This window comes from Myxocyprinus asiaticus, chromosome 1, assembly GCF_019703515.2.
Source record: "Myxocyprinus asiaticus isolate MX2 ecotype Aquarium Trade chromosome 1, UBuf_Myxa_2, whole genome shotgun sequence".
Lineage (NCBI taxonomy): Eukaryota > Metazoa > Chordata > Actinopteri > Cypriniformes > Catostomidae > Myxocyprinus > Myxocyprinus asiaticus.
Window position 1 is genome coordinate 30,306,121 of NC_059344.1, and position 19,342 is coordinate 30,325,462.

The 19,342-nt window shown below is 38.5% G+C and overlaps 1 protein-coding gene across 3 annotated transcripts in view; it reads left to right on the forward strand.

Annotated features, from left to right (window-relative positions):
- The window catches only part of lgr4 (leucine-rich repeat containing G protein-coupled receptor 4), a 115,222-nt gene that overhangs the window by 26,469 nt on the left and 69,411 nt on the right, over positions 1 to 19,342 (forward strand). Inside the window, exon 1 of one of the 3 annotated variants that reach the window (XM_051702519.1) lies at positions 7,638 to 7,825. The exons of the other annotated variants lie outside the window; for them this stretch is intronic. The gene's annotated coding sequence lies outside the window, so the exon portion shown is untranslated. Of the gene's footprint in view, positions 1 to 7,637; positions 7,826 to 19,342 lie in introns of those variants that run through there. 3 annotated transcript variants of the gene reach the window in all.

Here is a 19,342-nt window from a genome sequence, read left to right on the forward strand (position 1 = left end):
AGCTGTAGCTCTGCACTGCATATAGAAATGCAGGAGAAATGATCTTGCTGGGAATTACAGCTTTAGAAACAATAATGTGAGCAACAGCATAACAATTATGTGAGAATAAAAAGAGCTGTAGCTCTGCACTGCATACGGAAGTGCAGGAGAAATGGACTTGCGATCATTATTGAATGGATTTACTTGTGTGAGTTTTCTCCAGAGTTGTGAAAGAGTGGGAGGGGAGACAGCTGATGCGTAGCAATTAAGCTGAGAGAAACCACCTGTGCTGTAGTTTGAATTCAATTGCTAATCTTTAATTCACCTCACCTTAAATTAAAGCTATATTAGAGCTCAAGTACGTGTGAAACATGAGTGGTGCCCGATAATGGAGGCAACCTCACACTAAAGAGAGCCACTCCGGGTAGACAGTTAAGATAAGAGGACCTGTGCATGGCCATATGAAGCTGTAGCACTGGTATACGGCGAAGCAGTGGCGGTCTTGCAGAGACAGCCTCAATGCAATAGGGTCTGTTCAGCGAGTAATAAATAAATTGAGGAGGAAGTGCAGGGTAGAAAACAGCAGTTAAAGTGGCAGCCACCATTACGGCGAAATATGAAAATAGTGAGCTGCTGCGGCAGCTTCTCTTGAATAGGGATGTGCGGAATGACTGATTTCACTGACGTTTAAACGAAGTCGACTAGTCTAAAACCTTCAGAAAACAGTCAAAAAACATTTGTTTATGTGACCTATTTAAAATACTTAATCTATTCCAAATCCGATGCTAAATTCCACTGAAAAGGGGCATTTATCTGCGACGTGCTCGCCTTGCATTATGATCATTGCACATTTAAATATAGAACATGACACACATTCACTGAATCAATGTTAGCGAATATTTAACAGGCATATTTATTGAAAACAATTGAATGAATAATGCAGGACCAATAGAGCAACCCAGCCTGTTCTAAACGGAATTCACCAAGTAAAAGTTACTTAACATATTAAAATAGTCAGTACATTGTTGAAAATAATTAACAGGTAGGCTAAGCCAAATCTATGAGAGAGAAAAAATATGACTGAAAATTTGCGGGAATTTCACGACGTGCAGTTGTGCATTAGCCATTGATCAAATATGACAGCTGTTCGGTAAAGAACGTTAACCAATAACAGTTACGATGTAAAAAAAAAAAGAAAAAAAAAAGTAGCTATTGGATAGAAACGTAGGCCTGTGATGTAGCCTGTAATAAACCTAATTTATTCTAAACATGACGTGCACACAGAATCAAAGATAGTTTAACCCATTAAGCAGTCGGAACCTCGTTGAAAATGACCTTCTTAATCAGCAGATTTTAAAAAATTGCATACCTAGCCTAAAACAGTCATTTTCTAGGCTACTTACTCAAAAGCATAAATTTTTTTATGAGTAAAATTAACACGTCGACATGGTCCGGTGAAAGTCGGGACTTGACTCACCTGAGGCGGCTATCCTGCGCTTGAAAAAGCCTGCTCAGCGGAAAAGTAATGTACAAGCATGCACAGATTTAAAGAAGACTCAAATATGTAAACATCCATAGGGACTTTCAAATGTTTGGAAATCCGATTACCATACCACCAAAGTGATTTCATAACTACAAGATTGCTTGTCTAGCGAAAGGACATTTTCCTGCGCGTGCCACGAGTGAGAGAGAAAAGAAGTACATGCAGCCTGAGGTGAAATGAAACTCTGTATCTGCTCCAGATATCCTCTTTTTTAAATAATATTTGTATTATTAATTAAATTTAAAAAATGTAACCTTAATATGACTGTAATTTAAGCGCAGCCTCTGTAAAAATATAAAGCCAAATGTAAATGTGTAAAAATGTTGATCAGTTTAATTGGTATTAACAGACTAGTAATTCCAATGTCAACTAGCAGCATCAGAACCATTTAGTCGAATGGTCACGCACAACCCTAGCACTTATTTTAATGAAAAGAGAGAGAAATTTATTTTATAAGTACACTTACAGCACAATATATTACACTAAAAAGCTAACAGTGTGTTAAAGCAAGACTTGATCTGTTGAAAAATAACACACTTCATATTTACTAATGTATTTACTAATATTTGTTTTATAAATAATACTGTTTACCAATAGTTTATGTAGTTCTACTGATTTAAAATGTACTAACAATTTTCAATTAGCCAGTGATTTTGTATGTTCATGGTTCAGTTTTAGACACTGTATTAAAGGTTCACCCAAAAATGAAAATTCTGTCTTCATTTACATCTTGTCTCTTTCCAAACCCACGTTATTTATTTTCTTCACAGAATGTCCAGGCTGCTCTTTTCCATACAATGAAAGTGAATGGAGACTGAGGCTGTCAAGCTCCTTAAAGGACAAAAAAGCACCATAAGAGGAACAAAAGTAATCCATGCAATTTGTATGCTATATTGCGAATCTTCTGAAGGCATAAGAAAGCTTTGTGTGAGGAACAGACTGAAATTTAAGCTGCTTAATCTTCACTGAAAATCTTCCATCTCAGATCTAATTTGTGCTTTTGCTCATTTTAAAACATTCAAATGCGTCACATTGTGATTAGTCACACAACACATCATTTTGTTCAAGAACCAATGATGTTGGACATCAAACCTGGTTGGCCGTGTCTTCAGGTCTCATGTTTGAATATGTCATGTGGCTTCAGAGGACTTGGAGTCAGTTCCATTTTGGGAAATGCATTCCAGCAGATTTTATAATTGTCATATTTGTTCAATCTTCTCATAAAAAATATTTATTTAAAATATATTTTAAAATAACAATATTTTATATTAAATATATGAAGTATATTCGGTATGCATTAGAAAGGGCTGCAAGATGGCTGTAAAAAGGCCAATAGAAAAGAGGTAGGTGAAGTAATGAGAGTGGAATTGTTTGCTTTTAGCACTTGTGCAGTCTAACACTAGTGTGTTGTTTATGTCGATTGGTGGTGTGTTCAGCCTTGTCCATATCTCATTACAGATAGGTTATCGCCACAGCCCCAAGACACTGTGTGCTTAGAGCCATGGTGTTCCTCTGGAATTAGGGGCTTAATACACTTCCTTTCTCGCATTCCTGCCCTCTTTCTCTTTCTGTAAATCCTTGCGCTCTCTCTGTCTCTCAGAATCTCAGAATCAGAATTGTTTTTGTTTTTTTATATGTTTGCTCTAAAGGCTGAGTTTTTGTGTTAGAGCTCCCGTGGGGGATTTGGCTTCTCGCTCTGTTACTCCAGAACTGTAGCACTTCCTTGACTGGACTAGAGCTGAAACGATTAGTCAATGTCATCGGCAATGTTGACAATAAAAAATTGTCAACAGAAATTTTCATTGTCAAATAGTCGTTTGATCTCATTTAACGTAACGAGATCACATTAAACTGTAATGATGACACACGTGAGAGCAGCACTGCAGTTCACACCTGACTGAGGAGAGGAAGAACACACAGCTCACAGTCCAGATGCACTCTAAACTTTCCAAACAGCTTCAGGTGATGTAGATCACAAAGTATGAGAGAATTATAATGTAAAAATACAAAATAAGTCAATACAGAAGCACTCTCGTTGTGGAATAAGCAGAGCCGGAGCTCTTTAATGGAAACACTATTATGCAGTACATCTTTAATGCAGTTATATTTAAAACGTTATAGCTTTATTAAAGTTCAAATAATACAGAAGCAGATCATGTAAATAACTACAAACTCTGAAACTGTCATTTCTCTGTGTGGTCTCTGCTCTCTGCTATGAGTTGCGCGAATGTCCCGATCTAAGGGGGAGAGATTGAAACTGCACCCAGCTGATGTACATTCTGTCATGGGGATGCTCGTTCCTCGAGCACGCACGCTTATTGCAGCTAGATTATAATGTGATGGCTCACGACTTATTGAATCATAATTTATGTCACCGTGCATTTCTTATCGTGAAGAAAATTGGCAATACACAGCTTTATTAATAAGTGAGAGCTTTTTTTTGTGAGTTAAAGATGGATTGAAGTGAACAGAAAGGTGAGAGAGGGTAGTCTTCGCCCCATTATACACTGCAACAAAATACGTTTTTTATTTGTTTTTGTTTTGGCTTGTTTTTCCAATATAAATATCTAAAACTCCTTTAAAACAACGTACATTTTCTTTAGCAGCAATACTGCAGAAGAAAAAATGTTATCTGAGAACATTGAATATAATATTAAAAATAATAATATTATAAAAATCCTTTAAAAAAAAAAGATGCATTCCCCAGAGAAGCAGCATAAAAGATATTTAGACTTTCTTTTAGAAAATAGATCTTGAATATAAGTATATTTTGTCTTTACTGCACTTGCAGAAGTATAACCAAGTGAAAAAATACACTTATATACAAAATACACTTATATTTAAGATACATTCTCTTAAAGCAAGTCAAAATATCTTATATTTTACTTCTCAAGTAAATGTATCTTGTTTTAAGGATTTTTAGACAATTTTAAATGGAAAACAAGACAAAAACACTTGATAACAGTAGGATTTACAGCAGTGAATTTCTTTACTGAATTACACTTAATAAAAAATATTTTTCTTTAATTCATTGAATGTCATTTAGAGGCATTTTTAAAAGATGATATTGTCCTCTTTATTGTTAGTAAGCATGTTTAATACAACCTTTTAAGTCAGGGCACAAGCTGAATAATCGGTTTAGAGCTAATGATTAACCATTGCAGTAATCGCAGAATAGTTGAATAATCGTTCTAATAATCGTTAGATTAATCGATTATCAAAATAATCGTTAGTTGCAGACCTAGACTGGACATAAAGCTGCCTGTGTGTTTGTATGACTTGGTGAACATTTGATTTTTTCATAAGTTATGCATTAAGTGTTCCTGTGTGTGGTCATCCTCGCATTTCTTAGTATTGGACAAGTCTGTATAAAAGTTTTTTTTTTTTTTTTAGATGTGTCAGGTGGTTTAGTTCAAAGAAGGTTTAAAATGGAACTCATTACTCAGAGTTTAAATCCCTAGTTATATCTACATCAGACAGCACTCTTTTCTTAAACATTTTAAGTAAAACACTTTTAATTTTATTGTAAGTACCAACTGCTGTGTTTGAATTCTCATACATAATCCCAGTTTTGGGGGACATTCAGGCCTGTCTTTCTCAATGAAAAGAAAAGGCGCCTTACACCGCAACAAGTCCCAAACCAATCTGTTTACTTATCTTTCTGCCTTTTGTAATTTTGTGGTTGAGCAAACATGCAGCACAATTGTTCTCTGAATGGCAGACACTGTGCTGGAGCTCAAATATTACTCAAGCTTTTCACTTGTGTAGAAAAGGAGAGGAATTTGTCAGGAATGACATCATCCTATGCACTGATAGACTTCTAGTGTTTAGTGTTCACTGTATGTAACACTGCAAGAAAAACAAATCATCAGGCTTTTGCTAGTCAAAAGAGACTAATGTGCCTCAAATTCCGGGTGGAGGTCCTGCTTGAAATAACAAACCCTGAGAGCCTACTCGGGCCCTGAAATTCAGTGCGGGATTACTTGTATTGCAAACAATATTAATCATTCCTGCAATCTGAGCATTCACAATGTAGGAAGTTCTGGTACAAATTTATTTGCCACAATATATAGATAAAAGGTACCTTAATCCACACTGATGAACAAATCACATTCTGTCTTTGCATCAGACTATTATGTCAATCATTGGGTTTGAATCAGCACGCGACATGTTTTGCAGTAGTATTATTCACACAGTAAAACTCTACCTGTGGCTCAACTCAAAATAAATAATGAGCTGCTCCATTTGCAAAATGTATGGTAGTTTACATTTAACAATGAGTATATTTACATGGGCAGCTATAAACAAAGTACTGCAAGTTTTTGTGTTGTCGAGCTACAGTCTCAATCTCTCTGTCCAACTATACGTGACACCATACCCAATCGAATCGCTGAAGAAAGGACATCAGCTGAGGACATAGATTTTTCCGGTTGATTTTTGCATCATAGTAGCACGTCAAAGAAGTCAGCTAACTACTGTAGCTTCTCAACAGGCACAACAACCTGGAAAACATGCAATTCTTACATTCTTTTGGTGCAGATCAGATGTATGTTATCCGTTGTGCTTATGGTGATGTCTGAAAGAAGAAGGCGAGACTATTTGCTTCTGGATTGTTAAAGTCTGAACTATACAAGCTCCTCTTTGTTTCAATTGAACATTATCCTTATAAACTCTGTGTAAAGCGAAATAATAACATTTAAACTGAGGAGTGATTTCAAGAATAAATAGGCAGTTTGTCAGGTTTTTGATTGCTGGTATTTCTTGTCTGAATACTTAAACAGTTCTGTCATTCAAGCTGCAATTCAATACAAATAAAAGAAAATCATGCTTTCTGCCTCATTTTATGAATGGAATTCACATGAGATCAGTAAATCAAGCTTGATTATAATTGAATGCCCTTACATGCTAACCTTGGCCATAGTATGCATCTGTTACACTTTTATTGTGTTTTATTATAGAATGTGTGAAATAGTTTATTTTTTTTTTAATACTTGTTTTATTAAAGAAATACATTTATTGAAAATGCAAAAATAAATATTGGGTGATAAACATTTACATGTATGATATGAATGTTAGGATATGAGATTTCATCATTGGACAAAAGAATAGTAATTAGAGTGACATCAATGGTTTACAGACTGATGATCTGTCCAAAAATGAACATTTCTAGAGTTCGTCATGTGTCCCTATGTTACAAACTAGATAAATGAGCCTCCGAAGGGCTCTTAGAAGGGAGAACAGTCATGATAGCCATGTTGTAAGATCGTTTCAAACTGAATTTCCAGTAAAAATGACTTAAAAAGTGAGTTCTGAATAAATGTTATTTTTGAGCCTCACACCTTTTAGCCCTCCAAAGCTCTAACAGTGGATGGTAAAGTCTGCGAAGGGAATAGGGCATAAGGATGAACACTTCTGAATGAAACACACCCACTGTGTTGTTATTGTTGCTCTTCTTCTCTGTGTTGTGTTGCGTTCAACTTCCGGGTTAAATACATGTCGCGCAGCACCTCAGTTTTTTTGCGCAAGCGCATGACACCGAGGCCTATTGTGGACTGATTGAAGTGTATACATGCTAGACGGAACCAGTCTACAACCGCATTATCTAGGTCTTTTAGTTTGATTTTGCAAGAACCAGACAGGCAAGATTTTGGTCGGACTAACATTAAAAAGATGAATTATTGCTTTAGTTCCACTGAAATCAGACTTTAAAAGTGCATGTAAATGCACTCAGTGGTAAAAATAGTGGCGTGACAGCAAATCTAGACAGGTTCTATTATAATCAATGAAACTGTCTGCACTGCAAGTGCGGGACATCACTTGATTACATATGGAGTTATATACAGTTCCTTTTTTAGGAAAGGTTGGGCATCTAAGGGGGGAATTCCCCCCCAACTGCACCCTCCCTCTTTCCTCGTCAAACCTATTAGTTCCTTAAAAGCCCTATTTTTCAGGACTGTCAGTCAAAATGGAGTTGGCACGGAAACACCCCACCCTTTTTTGGGCCAAGAGCCAACCGGTGAACGAGACCCACCCATGCCTTAGCACACACGCATACGCACCACATCTTCAGGTCTTATCATGGGGCAGGCTGTGGCTGGGCTCCTTCAGGGTTTGGCAGGGCAGTGAGCTGGCTGGCTCAGTTGTGATGTGGGGCTCTGTGGGCAGCTCTGGCCACCGAAAGGCCTGCTGCGGTGCTGCTGTGGTTTGCAGACACGCGGATGCTGCCATGTTTCACTGATGCAGTGGAAATGTAAACGTTAACCCCCATAATCTGAGCCGCGGAGTTCAGGACGACAGGATAAAGTAAAGTACTGCTTTCAAAGTGATTTAGAGAGCTACTCTTGTTAAGCTTTGAATGAATAGATGTTGTCATGTAGAAAAAGGGAATGATGTTATTGTCGTTGAAAATAAGGCTAGAATTTCATCAATGTTCTTGGTCCTACAGCTAAGCATGTATTTAAATAGGCATTCGTCTCTTTCCTTCTCTATTTCTGTTACTCTTACTGACAGGCAGAAAATCTGCAATGCTCTGTTGAGACTTGACAAGTTCTTGAGCTCTCTTAACACAAGGCTTTTCTTCTTCCTTCCATGTTTGTAGTATGTATTTTTCATTCAGTCATGCTCCATCTGTAGCACGTAGGGTGGTCCTTGTTTGTATTCCCAGAGTTAGAAATATAATGACAATGCCGCATTGTATCTGCCATCGGACACCTAAGCTGAAATCTTCAACTGTTTGAGCATGTTTCAGGATTCCTGCTTCTTAATTCCCAGTAAGGGCTGATTCACTTTGATTGATTAACTTTTTGTCATTGGTGTTTCAAACAAGACTCTTCTTAACGTTTTGCACAAAGAGGTTTTCTCAGAGAAGACCAGGAGACTCGGGTAAAGCTTCAGCAGAATTCTTTATTGTAGAAGATCAGGAGCATCAGTCTACATGTCAGAACATGCTGTCTTTGCACTGCAGTCATCAAGTCTGACTTAGGGAGGCATACATTGTATTTGATATGCATTCAGGGTGCAGTACTTCCAGGTGGTTACAAAGCATTCAGGTGAAACCAAAACATCCAATGGGTGAAGACTCTGAATTCTACTAGCCCTAATCCAGTTATCATAACTATATCACTCAGATGACTTCATTATCATAGAATAGAGGAAGGGTCCACACCAATGGCAATGCATTTACATTTTACCCAGACACTGATTGAATCAAGAACAATGGCCACCAATTCACAGAATAGGGCTGGGGCACCTAAAACCATCACAGACACAAGGTGAGAGCCTTAGTTTATCATGAGAAACAAGTTTTCATTTACATACACTCTTGCTCAAGTGGATGAACAGAATCCAGCCATGTGTAGACTATCTCACAGAATCACGATACTTAATACCTTGAAAACCCAATATAATGTGCATCACTTAAGTTTTTCATGTGATATTATATGAAAGATAGTAGACCACCTGATCTTATAGTGACACTTAAATTTGCAATCCTATAGGGGAGTGTTTGAAAGTTGTCTGGAAACATTAATAATTTTTGCAAATTTGTTTGGCAGTGCCAGTGGTGTAGAAATTACACACATCTCCTTTAAGATCCAAATACATAAGGTTAAAAATTACGCCTTAACATAAATGTGGTAGAACGGGTCTCATGCAGTCACACAAACACACAAACATTTTTTTAATACTTTATTTTAGTTTTTTCATTAAAAGAATACATACATGTACTCATTTACATGATCCTGCATGTGAATTTTCACAGAGCATCTTGTGAAAGTGCTTTAATGAAAGAAACCCTGTCCTTTTGTACAAAATGAGTTAACGCAGTTAGTATACTGTGTTGGAAATCTCAAGGATTAATAGTGGTGTTTTCCTTATTACATCACCTGTTGTTCTGAAAGCAAAAAGAAACAAAGAAACACGGAATGTAGGCTGTCATCCGCGCAGCCTGACCGAAGCAAAGCTGGCGCATTTACTTGAAAGTGAAGCGCTGCTGGCTCGTGATGCGCGAATGACATGCACACGCTTCACAAGTCTGGTGTGTATACTGTTGTCTCGTCACGTTTTAACTTTTTGTTTAGCCTCTGATTCAGCTCATGAAAACACGCTGCATGATCATGAGGAAGGACTACATCAAGATGTAGATTGGAATGCAGGTGCGGAAATTATATAAATAAAATAATCTACTCCTTTCTCTCCGTTGCTGGCGTGCCAGTGATTACCCCTCTGTGTGCCATAGGTTGCCGTCCCCTGTTCTAGAACATGACATCAAGCTTAAATGAGCAACAATGTACTATTTCACAATCTTTTTACCTGGTGATCAGCAACACCAAAATATCAATAAACAGGGCAGTCAGAAGACATATGATACAAATAAATGTAAAGACTTAGCAAAAAGGTTTGTGGACAAATGATGACTCCTTATCACCTCTGTCTTTCTGCAGATGCAGCCTTATTTGATTTATTAAAAGTCAGTCATTTGTCCTTTAGTATAAATCTCAATTCTTCCAGATGCAACATGCTTCCCAATTCCCTCACCCACATCTCAAAAGTTGGAACAGAATCTAACTTCCACATCTGTAATATAAGTCTTTTTGCCAGCATCATACAGAACGAAATGGCCTGTGTTTGATACACATTACAAAAAATATAGTCTGCTCCCAGAAGTCCAAGACAAGGATCAGGCTCCAGATTAATAGAATTTTAAATATTTAAATATACATTCCCAAAAAGGCTGAATTTTACTACATGACCATAAAGAATGAAACCGTGGGATAAATTCTGAAGCCTTGGTTTAGAATAGTGGAGCCTATGAATTTTCTTGAACTGAAATGTTGTGTCTAACATTCACAGAACATGCATGTACATTTCTCAAGCATTCATTCCACATGTTGTCATGAATATTAAAATCCATTTCCTCTTCCCAATCGTGCTTTATTTTATCTGTGTTGTTGTCCACATTTTCCAGTAAGAGATTATAAAAGTTTGACAGTCCTGCTCGTCCCAGGATAAACATTAACAACTCTTTCTAAAATAGGATTCAAACACATAACTTCAAAATCTGGCATGTGTTTTCTGACAAAATCTCTTGCTGGGGGAAGACATGATATTACATATTGAGATCAACATATTGGTTACATGTTGGACTGTCCAAATGTATATCTGGAATTTTTAGATACTTCTTAACCTGTTTCCATACTTCAAGTGAATTCAAAATTACTACATTTCCACTAATATTTTTATCTATTTTATTAAGTTTTATTTATTTAATTATCTACTATTAAGTAGGGCCTTTAATGAAGTTCTCATACAAGAGGCTTCATCAATTGCTAACCGCTCTGGTTTGTCACCTGCTTCCTCCAGAATGGACTTCCTCCACCACATCAAAATATTTAGATTAGCAGCACAGTAATAGCATTTGAAATTAGGGAGACCAAACCCTCCTTGAGCTTTTGCTTTATTTAAATGTTTTCTATTTATTCTTGCTGTCTTATTGGCCCAAATAAAAGTAGTTATGATTGATTCCAGTTGTTTAAAATGATGAGGGGAGATAAAGGAAGGAATGGCTTGAAATACATACAAAAATATTGGAAGCACCACCATTTTCTTCCAGAAAATAAGATCTGCTTTAAGTTGATCAATTTTCTTTTTCCAATTCAATTTTAATAATGTTTCAGGCTTCCTAGTGATTATCATACCTAAATATTTAAAGAATTAATATGCAATTTTAAATCTAGTGTTACTTAAACAGGGCTTGAAATTAACTTTTTTACTTGGTAGCACTGGTGTTGCTACCTAACTTTTTTAGTTAGAAGCACCAGCAAAAATTTAGGAGCACCCACCGAAAATTAAGGACCACCACAACTACAATTTATATAATACTAAATAGGCTATGTATTTAAAAAAAACATCCTCACCATCAGCATTGGCTTGTTCCACCTCAACATGTCCGACGAGGATCTTTGTGGTAGTGATGGGTCGTTCATGAACGATTCGTTCATTTTGAACGAATCTTTTATGTGACTCAGAAGAACAAGTAGTCTCAGAGAGTGATTTGTTCATTTTTGTGTTGACCGCGCATGTGCATTGCGCAACCTGCGTTCGTTTGTTACGTGAAAACCGCATAGGCACTGTACAGGAAACAGAAAATATTAGTTCACCTTTCAACTCTTTTGGTCCGAGTCGTTTGTTCTTTTGTCACGTGACAGACGTATACGCTATGCATTGCTCACACAGGAAACAGAAATGATTAGTTCACCTCTTGATTCTTCTGGTCCGAGTCGTTCGTTCTTTTGTCACGTGACAGAAGAACGAACGACTCGGACAAGAAGATTTAATCCAGAGGTGAACTAATCATTTGTTTCTCATAATTTGTCCTTGGCTGCATTATAAATGTTTCCTTATTGGGACTATAATCAAAGTTTGCGTAAGTAGACGTGTTGGGGTGTTGGGGGGATTTGGCTATTGAAAATGTAACATATTAATTTAATTCTGCTCAAATGAACGACATGAACTAAATGACTTGAAAAAAAGATGAGTCTCGTTCAGCAAAATTAACTAAAGTCAGTAAAATGATCCGATCTTCCCATCACTAGTTTGTGGGCTGTCCATCAAGCAGGATGCGGACATACACTACCACACACTCCTTGACAGACAGGTCGGTGTCTCCATCAATGATGAATGAGATGTATCGTCAGCTCAGTACTTTAACTGCGGTGATCTCACAGATGGTATCTAATATCACGGCGATGATGTTGGCACATGACTTGTCATTTGTGTACGTCATGTTGATTTTAACGCCGTTCATTTTCATGCGCTGCAACATGGGTTTAAATTTAGTGAAGTCGAGCTCTTCTTTGGCGATGGTGTTAAATTTCATGTTCAGCTCTGCCAACTGAACGGAACGTCCAGCAGCATCCTGACGTTTAAAAGCTTCAACAATCAAACCTGATCCTGAATTCTTTGCCACACACTTGTCCCGGCATTTCTTGTGCTTGGCGCTCTCCCCGTGTTTAATCAAGCTCTCGCGCTTAAAATGTGTGGATTCAGTGGCGAACGCAGTGTTACCTGCAACCTCTGCCCCACAGGCTTTACAGTGAAAGCATTGCATTAAGCCATTTTCATAGCGGAACCACTCGAAGTCTTTCAGCCACTCCCTCCGAAAACTGCAAGCCTTCTTTTCCGCTTGTGGATCCACATTCACCACATGATCGCCATCACCAACTCCAGGAGTTACATTATCTGTAACTTTAGGTAGCTTACAAAAGAAATCGATCAGTGTTCTTTTCATCTTCTCTCTTCAGCTCTTTACATTTCACATGCTAGTTAGCTCCCTGTCACGTGACAACGGAGCGTGGTGAAAGGGAGTGATTGACGGCTAATATTAACCAATCTAAAATCTGCATTAAAGTTCAGAATGTAAAGATGAAGTTTAATTGGTTATGTAATGTTGAATAGAATGGTGGACCGGTCACTATCAGCTCACAGCAGGCACATAGTGCAGTAATTAGCGAACGTTTTGTAGAGAAATGAAAACAGGTCGCACCACAACAATTATTTGCACTCGCACAAATGCTCCCAAATTTATTTTGAGGTCACACAGATTAAATTTCGGGAGCATATGCGACCAAAATGGTCACAATTTCAAAAACTCTTGATCTGTATCATCAGCGATTGGCATTAATTCTCTTTTCTTCCCAATTTATTGTAAATCCAGAAAAACTACCACATTTTTCAAGAAGATCGAGTAATGGTGAAATGGACATTTCAGGTTTCGAAACATATAATAGAATATCATCCGCATACAGCGAGAGATGTTCGGGTCTCTATTTTAGGATGTTGTCTAATGCTTGCAGCCAATGGTTCCATTGATATAGCGAACAGAAAAGGAGATAGGGGACATCCCTATCGCGTGCCACAAGACAGTTGAAATGGTTTTGAAATGTCTTGATTTGTAATAACAGAGGCTTCTTGATGTGCATAAATGATTTCAATCCATTTGATAAATTCTGAACCAAATTCGAGTTTCCTTAGAACTGATATCATACAGTGGTGTGAAAAAGTGTTTGCCCCCTTCCTGATTTCTTATTTTTTTGCATGTTTGTCACACTTAAATGTTTCAGATCATCAAACAAGTTCAAATATTAGTCAAAGATAACACAAGTAAACACAAAATGCAGTTTTTAAATGAAGGTTGTTATTATTAAGGGAAAACAAAATCCAAACCTACATGGCCCTGTGTGAAAAAGTGTTTGCCCCACCTGTTAAAACATAACTGTGGTTTATCATACCTGAGTTCAATTTCTCTAGCCACACCCAGGCCTGATTACTGCCACACCTGTTCTCAATCAAGAAATCACTTAAATAGGACCTGCCTGACAAAGTGAAGTAGACCAAAAGATCTTCAAAAGCTAGACATCATGCCGAGATCCAAAGAAATTCAGGAACAAATGAGAAAGAAAGTAACTGAGATCTATCAGTCTGGAAAAGGTTATAAAGCCATTTCTAAAGCTTTGGGACTCCAGAGAACCACAGTGAGAGCCATTATCCACAAATGGCGAAAACATGGAACAGTGGTGAACCTTCCCAGGAGTGGCCGGCTGACCAAAATTACCCCAAGAGCGCAGCGACGACTCATCCAAGAGGTCACAAAAGACCCCACAACAACATCCAAAGAACTGCAGGCCTCACTTGCCTCAGTTAAGGTCAGTGTTCATGACTCCACCATAAGAAAGAGACTGGGTTCCAAGACGAAAACCACTGCTGAACAAAAAGAACATTAAGGCTCGTCTCATTTTTGCCAGAAAACATCTTGATGATCCCCAAGACTTTTGGGAAAATACTCTGTGGACTGACGAGACAAAAGTTGAACTTTTTGGAAGGTGTGTGTCCCATTACATCTGGCGTAAAAGTAACACTGCATTTCAGAAAACGAACATCATACCAACAGTAAAATATGGCGGTGGTAGTGTGATGGTTTGGGGCTGTTTTGCTGCTTCAGGACCTGGAAGACTTGCTGTGATAAATGGAACCATGAATTCTGCTGTCTACCGAAAAATCCTGAAGTAGAATGTCCGGCCATCTGTTCGTGACCTCAAGCTGAAGCGAACTTGGGTTCTGCAGCAGGACAATGATCCAAAACACACCAGCAAGTCCACCTCTGAATGGCTGAAGAAAAACAAAATGAAGACTTTGGAGAGGCCTAGTCAAAGTCCTGACCTGAATCCTGTTGAGATGCTGTGGCATGACCTTAAAAAGGCAGTTCATGCTCGAAAACCCTCAAATGTGGCTGAATTACAACAATTCTGCAAAGATGAGTGGGCCAAAATTCCTCCACAGCGCTGTAAAAGACTCATTGCAAGTTATCGCAAACGCTTGATTGCAGTTGTTGCTGCTAAGGGTGGCCCAACCAGTTATTAGGTTTAGGGGGCAATCACTTTTTCACACAGGGCCATGTAGGTTTGGATTTTGTTTACCCTTAATAATAACAACCTTCATTTAAAAACTGCATGTTGTGTTTACTTGTGTTATCTTTGACTAATATTTAAACTTGTTTGATGATCTGAAACATTTAAGTGTGACAAACATGCAAAAAAATAAGAAATCAGGAAGGGGGCAAACACTTTTTCACACCACTATATATATATATATATATATACACACACACACACACAGTATATACTCACTAAACACTTTATTAGGTACACCTACTCATTCATGTGATTATCTAATCAGCCAATCAGTGGCAGCAGTGCAGTGCATAAAATCATCAGATATGGGTCAGGAGCTTCAGTTAATGTTCACAATAACCATCAGAATGGGGAAAAATTTAGATTTTGACTGTGGCATGATTTTTGGTGCGAGACGGGCTGGTTTGAGTATTTCTGTAACTGCTGATCTCCTGGGTTTTTCACACACATGCCAGTGATTCGAATGTTTTGTCATCGGACCTTGATTCTAAATTGCAGGTCTTTTCTCTGAGCCTCTCACATTTGTTCTCCAAATGCACACACTGTTTCTCCAGTGATTCGATGCAGGTTTCATGAACTTTTGTTGCCTCCTCTGTCATGGCTATTCTAGTGGAAATACTAGTGAATGATGCATTCAGGTCTGATAGAGTAGATGATAGGACCTCAAACTTTTTATTAAAAAAAAGAACTGCTCAATTTCGTTATGGCCTCCATAATATCTGTTTTCGGCACCTCTGCATTTATGCTAGCTTTATTAGCCTTAGCCGATGGCTCCTCAGGGGTATTCGTTGTACTTTCATCCCCTTCCATACTCGACTTTTCTGCTTTCTTTTGTTTTGTCGGCATTTTGCGTGATGGGCAGAATTAACAAATTTGTGATTTCTAAATGGCTGCAAGGAATGTTCATTTAAAATATTTGAGATAGTGGAAAGCTGTTGACAACACGCTTACTCCATTCAGTACCGGAACCGGAAGCCCACAAACACACACTCTTAAGTGCACACATTATCCATCTCAGAGGACAGAGTTTCCTCCAGTAATAGCACCAGCAGGCCTCTGTCTCCGCCCCAGGCCCCTAATGAGGAAACCTGCTACGCAGGGATAGAGATCACATTCGCAGACCTACACACACTTACACATAGTCATCTTCCTTTTTCTCATTCTGCTCCCAGGCAACTCAGCCAAAAGACTGAGAGTTTGCAGTAATGCTGCGGGCGTGGATGAGTGTGTGGGTGTATGGGGGGACAGGACTGTCAGCAATACATAATGTATCCAGTGGACCACTGGGGCCACTGCACAGATAGGGGCACAGGGACACCACCTTAAGAGAGAGGAAGGGAAGAGAGAGAGAGAGAGTGATAAGGAATGATAGTAGGAAAAAAAGGGCACTGGTTGTACATGGTCCATTGAAAGCAGCCTGAAGAGTAATTGGATAGGGCAGGTAACCTGCGGAAAAGAAAAAAAAAAGAAAAAAAGAAGTGTGCAGTGATGGAAGGTCATAGCTGCAGGAGGGATAGGGAGGCCCCTTTTGGTGTGTGATGGGGTGGGGGGGTGCAGAGGTCTCATGCTCTTATATGCTTTCAAGATAGAAGAGAGGCCTTGCAGTGAAATCCAAGATGATGGCCCCTCTCTCTCCCTTGTTTTCTTTCATATGGGGATCAGCCTCATTAGCTATCGTAGCATGTTTGTTGGGCTCTGTCAGACCCCGTCTCCACATCTACTGTGTGCGGCCTGGCTTTTGAAGCCACACATAATGGGTTCATAATCAAGATCTCGACCACAGCTGAAAAACCTGCTCGGGCTTCGGTACATCTCTTCCAGCATAAAGACAGAACACACACAATGTTAGCTGGGATACGGCAGAGCAAATAAACAAGAAGACTGAAATGTATAACAAGTAGAAACACAGTTATTATGATTTACTGTACAAGCACTGTTCCTCATCTCCTCCCTGGGACTGAATGTTGTGGTGTCTGTAAAAGCTGGTGTTGTAAGGTCTCTGTTCTGATCTCTTTCACTAAATATCTACTATTTGCATTTCAAACTGCCCACACACTTCACCTTTCAGCCCCAATGAAAGAGAGAGAGGAAAAAACTTTGTGTACTGGCTGCATTTTTGTCATGCTGCTACATGCTATATTTCCGTCTCCTTGACAGCCTGCTCTCTTTCTCTTTCTCTCTGTCTGTTCAGAACTTATGAGCCTAATGGAGGAAAGGAGGGACAGAGATAGTATTATAAAAAATGAGAGAAGAAATAAGAGAAGGAAAACTGAGAAGAATAGGCAATTAGACTGAGTAACCCACTAAACACTCTGATTATTTCAGTCATATATATATATATACACTGGCAGCCAAAATTTGGAATAATGTACAGATTTTTGCTCTTATGGAAAGAAATTTGTACTTTTATTTACCAAAATGGCATTCAGCTGATCACAATGTATAGTCAGGACATTAATAACATGAAAAATTACTATTAAAATCTTCCACGTGCAGCAATGACAGCTTTGCAGATCCTTGGCATTCTAGCTGTCAGTTTGTCCAGATACTCTGGTGACATTTCACCCCACCTTCCTGTAGCACTTGCCATAGATGTGGCTGTCTTGTCGGGCACTTCTCACACACCTTACAGTCTAGCTGATCCCACAAAAGCTCTATGGGGTTAAGATCCATAACACTCTTTTCCAATTATCTGTTGTCCAATGTCTGTGTTTCTTTGCCCACTCTAACCTTTTTCTTTTTGTTTTTCTGTTTCAAAAGTGGCTTTTTCTTTGCAATTCTTCCCATAAGGCCTGCACCCCTGAGTCTTCTCTTTACTGTTGTACATGAAACTGGTGTTGAGCGGGTAGAATTCAATGAAGCTGTCAGCTGAGGACATGTGAGGCGTCTATTTCTAGAGATTCTGATGTACATATCCTCTTGTTTAGTTGTACATCTGGGCCTTCCACATCTCTTTCTGTCCTAGTTAGAGCCAGTTGTCCTTTGTCTTTTAAGACTGTAGTGTACACCTTTGTATGAAATCTTCCATGTTTTGGCAATTTCAAGTATTGTATAGTTTTTATTCCCCAAAACAATGATTGACTGACGAGTTTCTACCTAATATCTTTTACCTAATATTGACCTTAATACCTGCCAGTATATTGCATACTGTGGCTACTCAAAAACAAACACAAAGACAATGTTCAGCTTCATTTAATGAACCAAATAGCTTTCAACTGTGTTTGATATAATGGCAAGTGATTTTCTAGTACCAAATTAGCAATTAAGCATGATTACTCAAGGATAAGGTGTCGGAGTGATGGCTGCTGTTAATGGGGCCTGTCTAGATTTGATCAAAAATGACTTTTTTCAAATAGTGATGGTGCTGTTTTTTACATCAGTAATGTCCTGACTATACTTTGTGACCAGTTGAATGCCACTTTGGTCAATTAAAGTCCTTCCAAAACAGCAAAATCTGTACATTATTCCAAACTTTTGGCTGCCAGTGTATTTATATTAAAAATATATATATAAAAAGCTGAATTATATTTGGATGAGCTACATGTAAAGCCATTGTAAAATGCTGATAACACGCATAGAATGTGACTGCACATGTATGTTAATGCAGTAAGTTTATATATTTTTTGTCAACTGTAAACAGCCTACAGTGCATCTGGAAAGTATTCACAGCGCTTCACTTTTTCCACATTTTGTTATGTTACAGCCTTATTCCAAAATGGATTAAATTCATTATTTTCCTCAAAATTCTACAAACAATACCCCATAATGACAGTGTGAAAGAAGTTTGTTTGAAATCTTTGCAAATTTATTAAAAATAAAAAATGAAACAAAATCACATGTACATAAGTATTCACAGCCTTTGCCATGACACTCAAAATTGAGCTCAGGTGCATCCTGTTTCCTCTGATCATCCTTGAGATGTTTCTACAACTTGATTGAGTCCACCTGTGGTAAATTCAGTTGATTGGACATGATTTGGAAAGGCACACACCTGTCTCTATAAGGTCCCACAGTTAACAGTGCACGTCAGAGCACAAACCAAGCCATGAAGTCCAAGGAATTGTCTGTAGACCTCTGAGACAGGATTGTGTCGAGGCACAGATCTGGGGAAGGGTACAGAAAAATTGCTGCAGCATTGAAGGTCCCAATGAGCACAGTGGCCTCCATCATCCATAAATGGAAGAAGTTTGGAACCACCAGGACTCTTCCTAGAGCTGGCCGCCCGGCCAAACTGAGCGATCGGGGGAGAAGGGCCTTAGTCAGGGAGGTGACCAAGAACCCGATGGTCACTCTGACAGAGCTCCAGCATTTCTCTGTGGAGAGAGGAGAACCTTCCAGAAGAACAACCATCTCT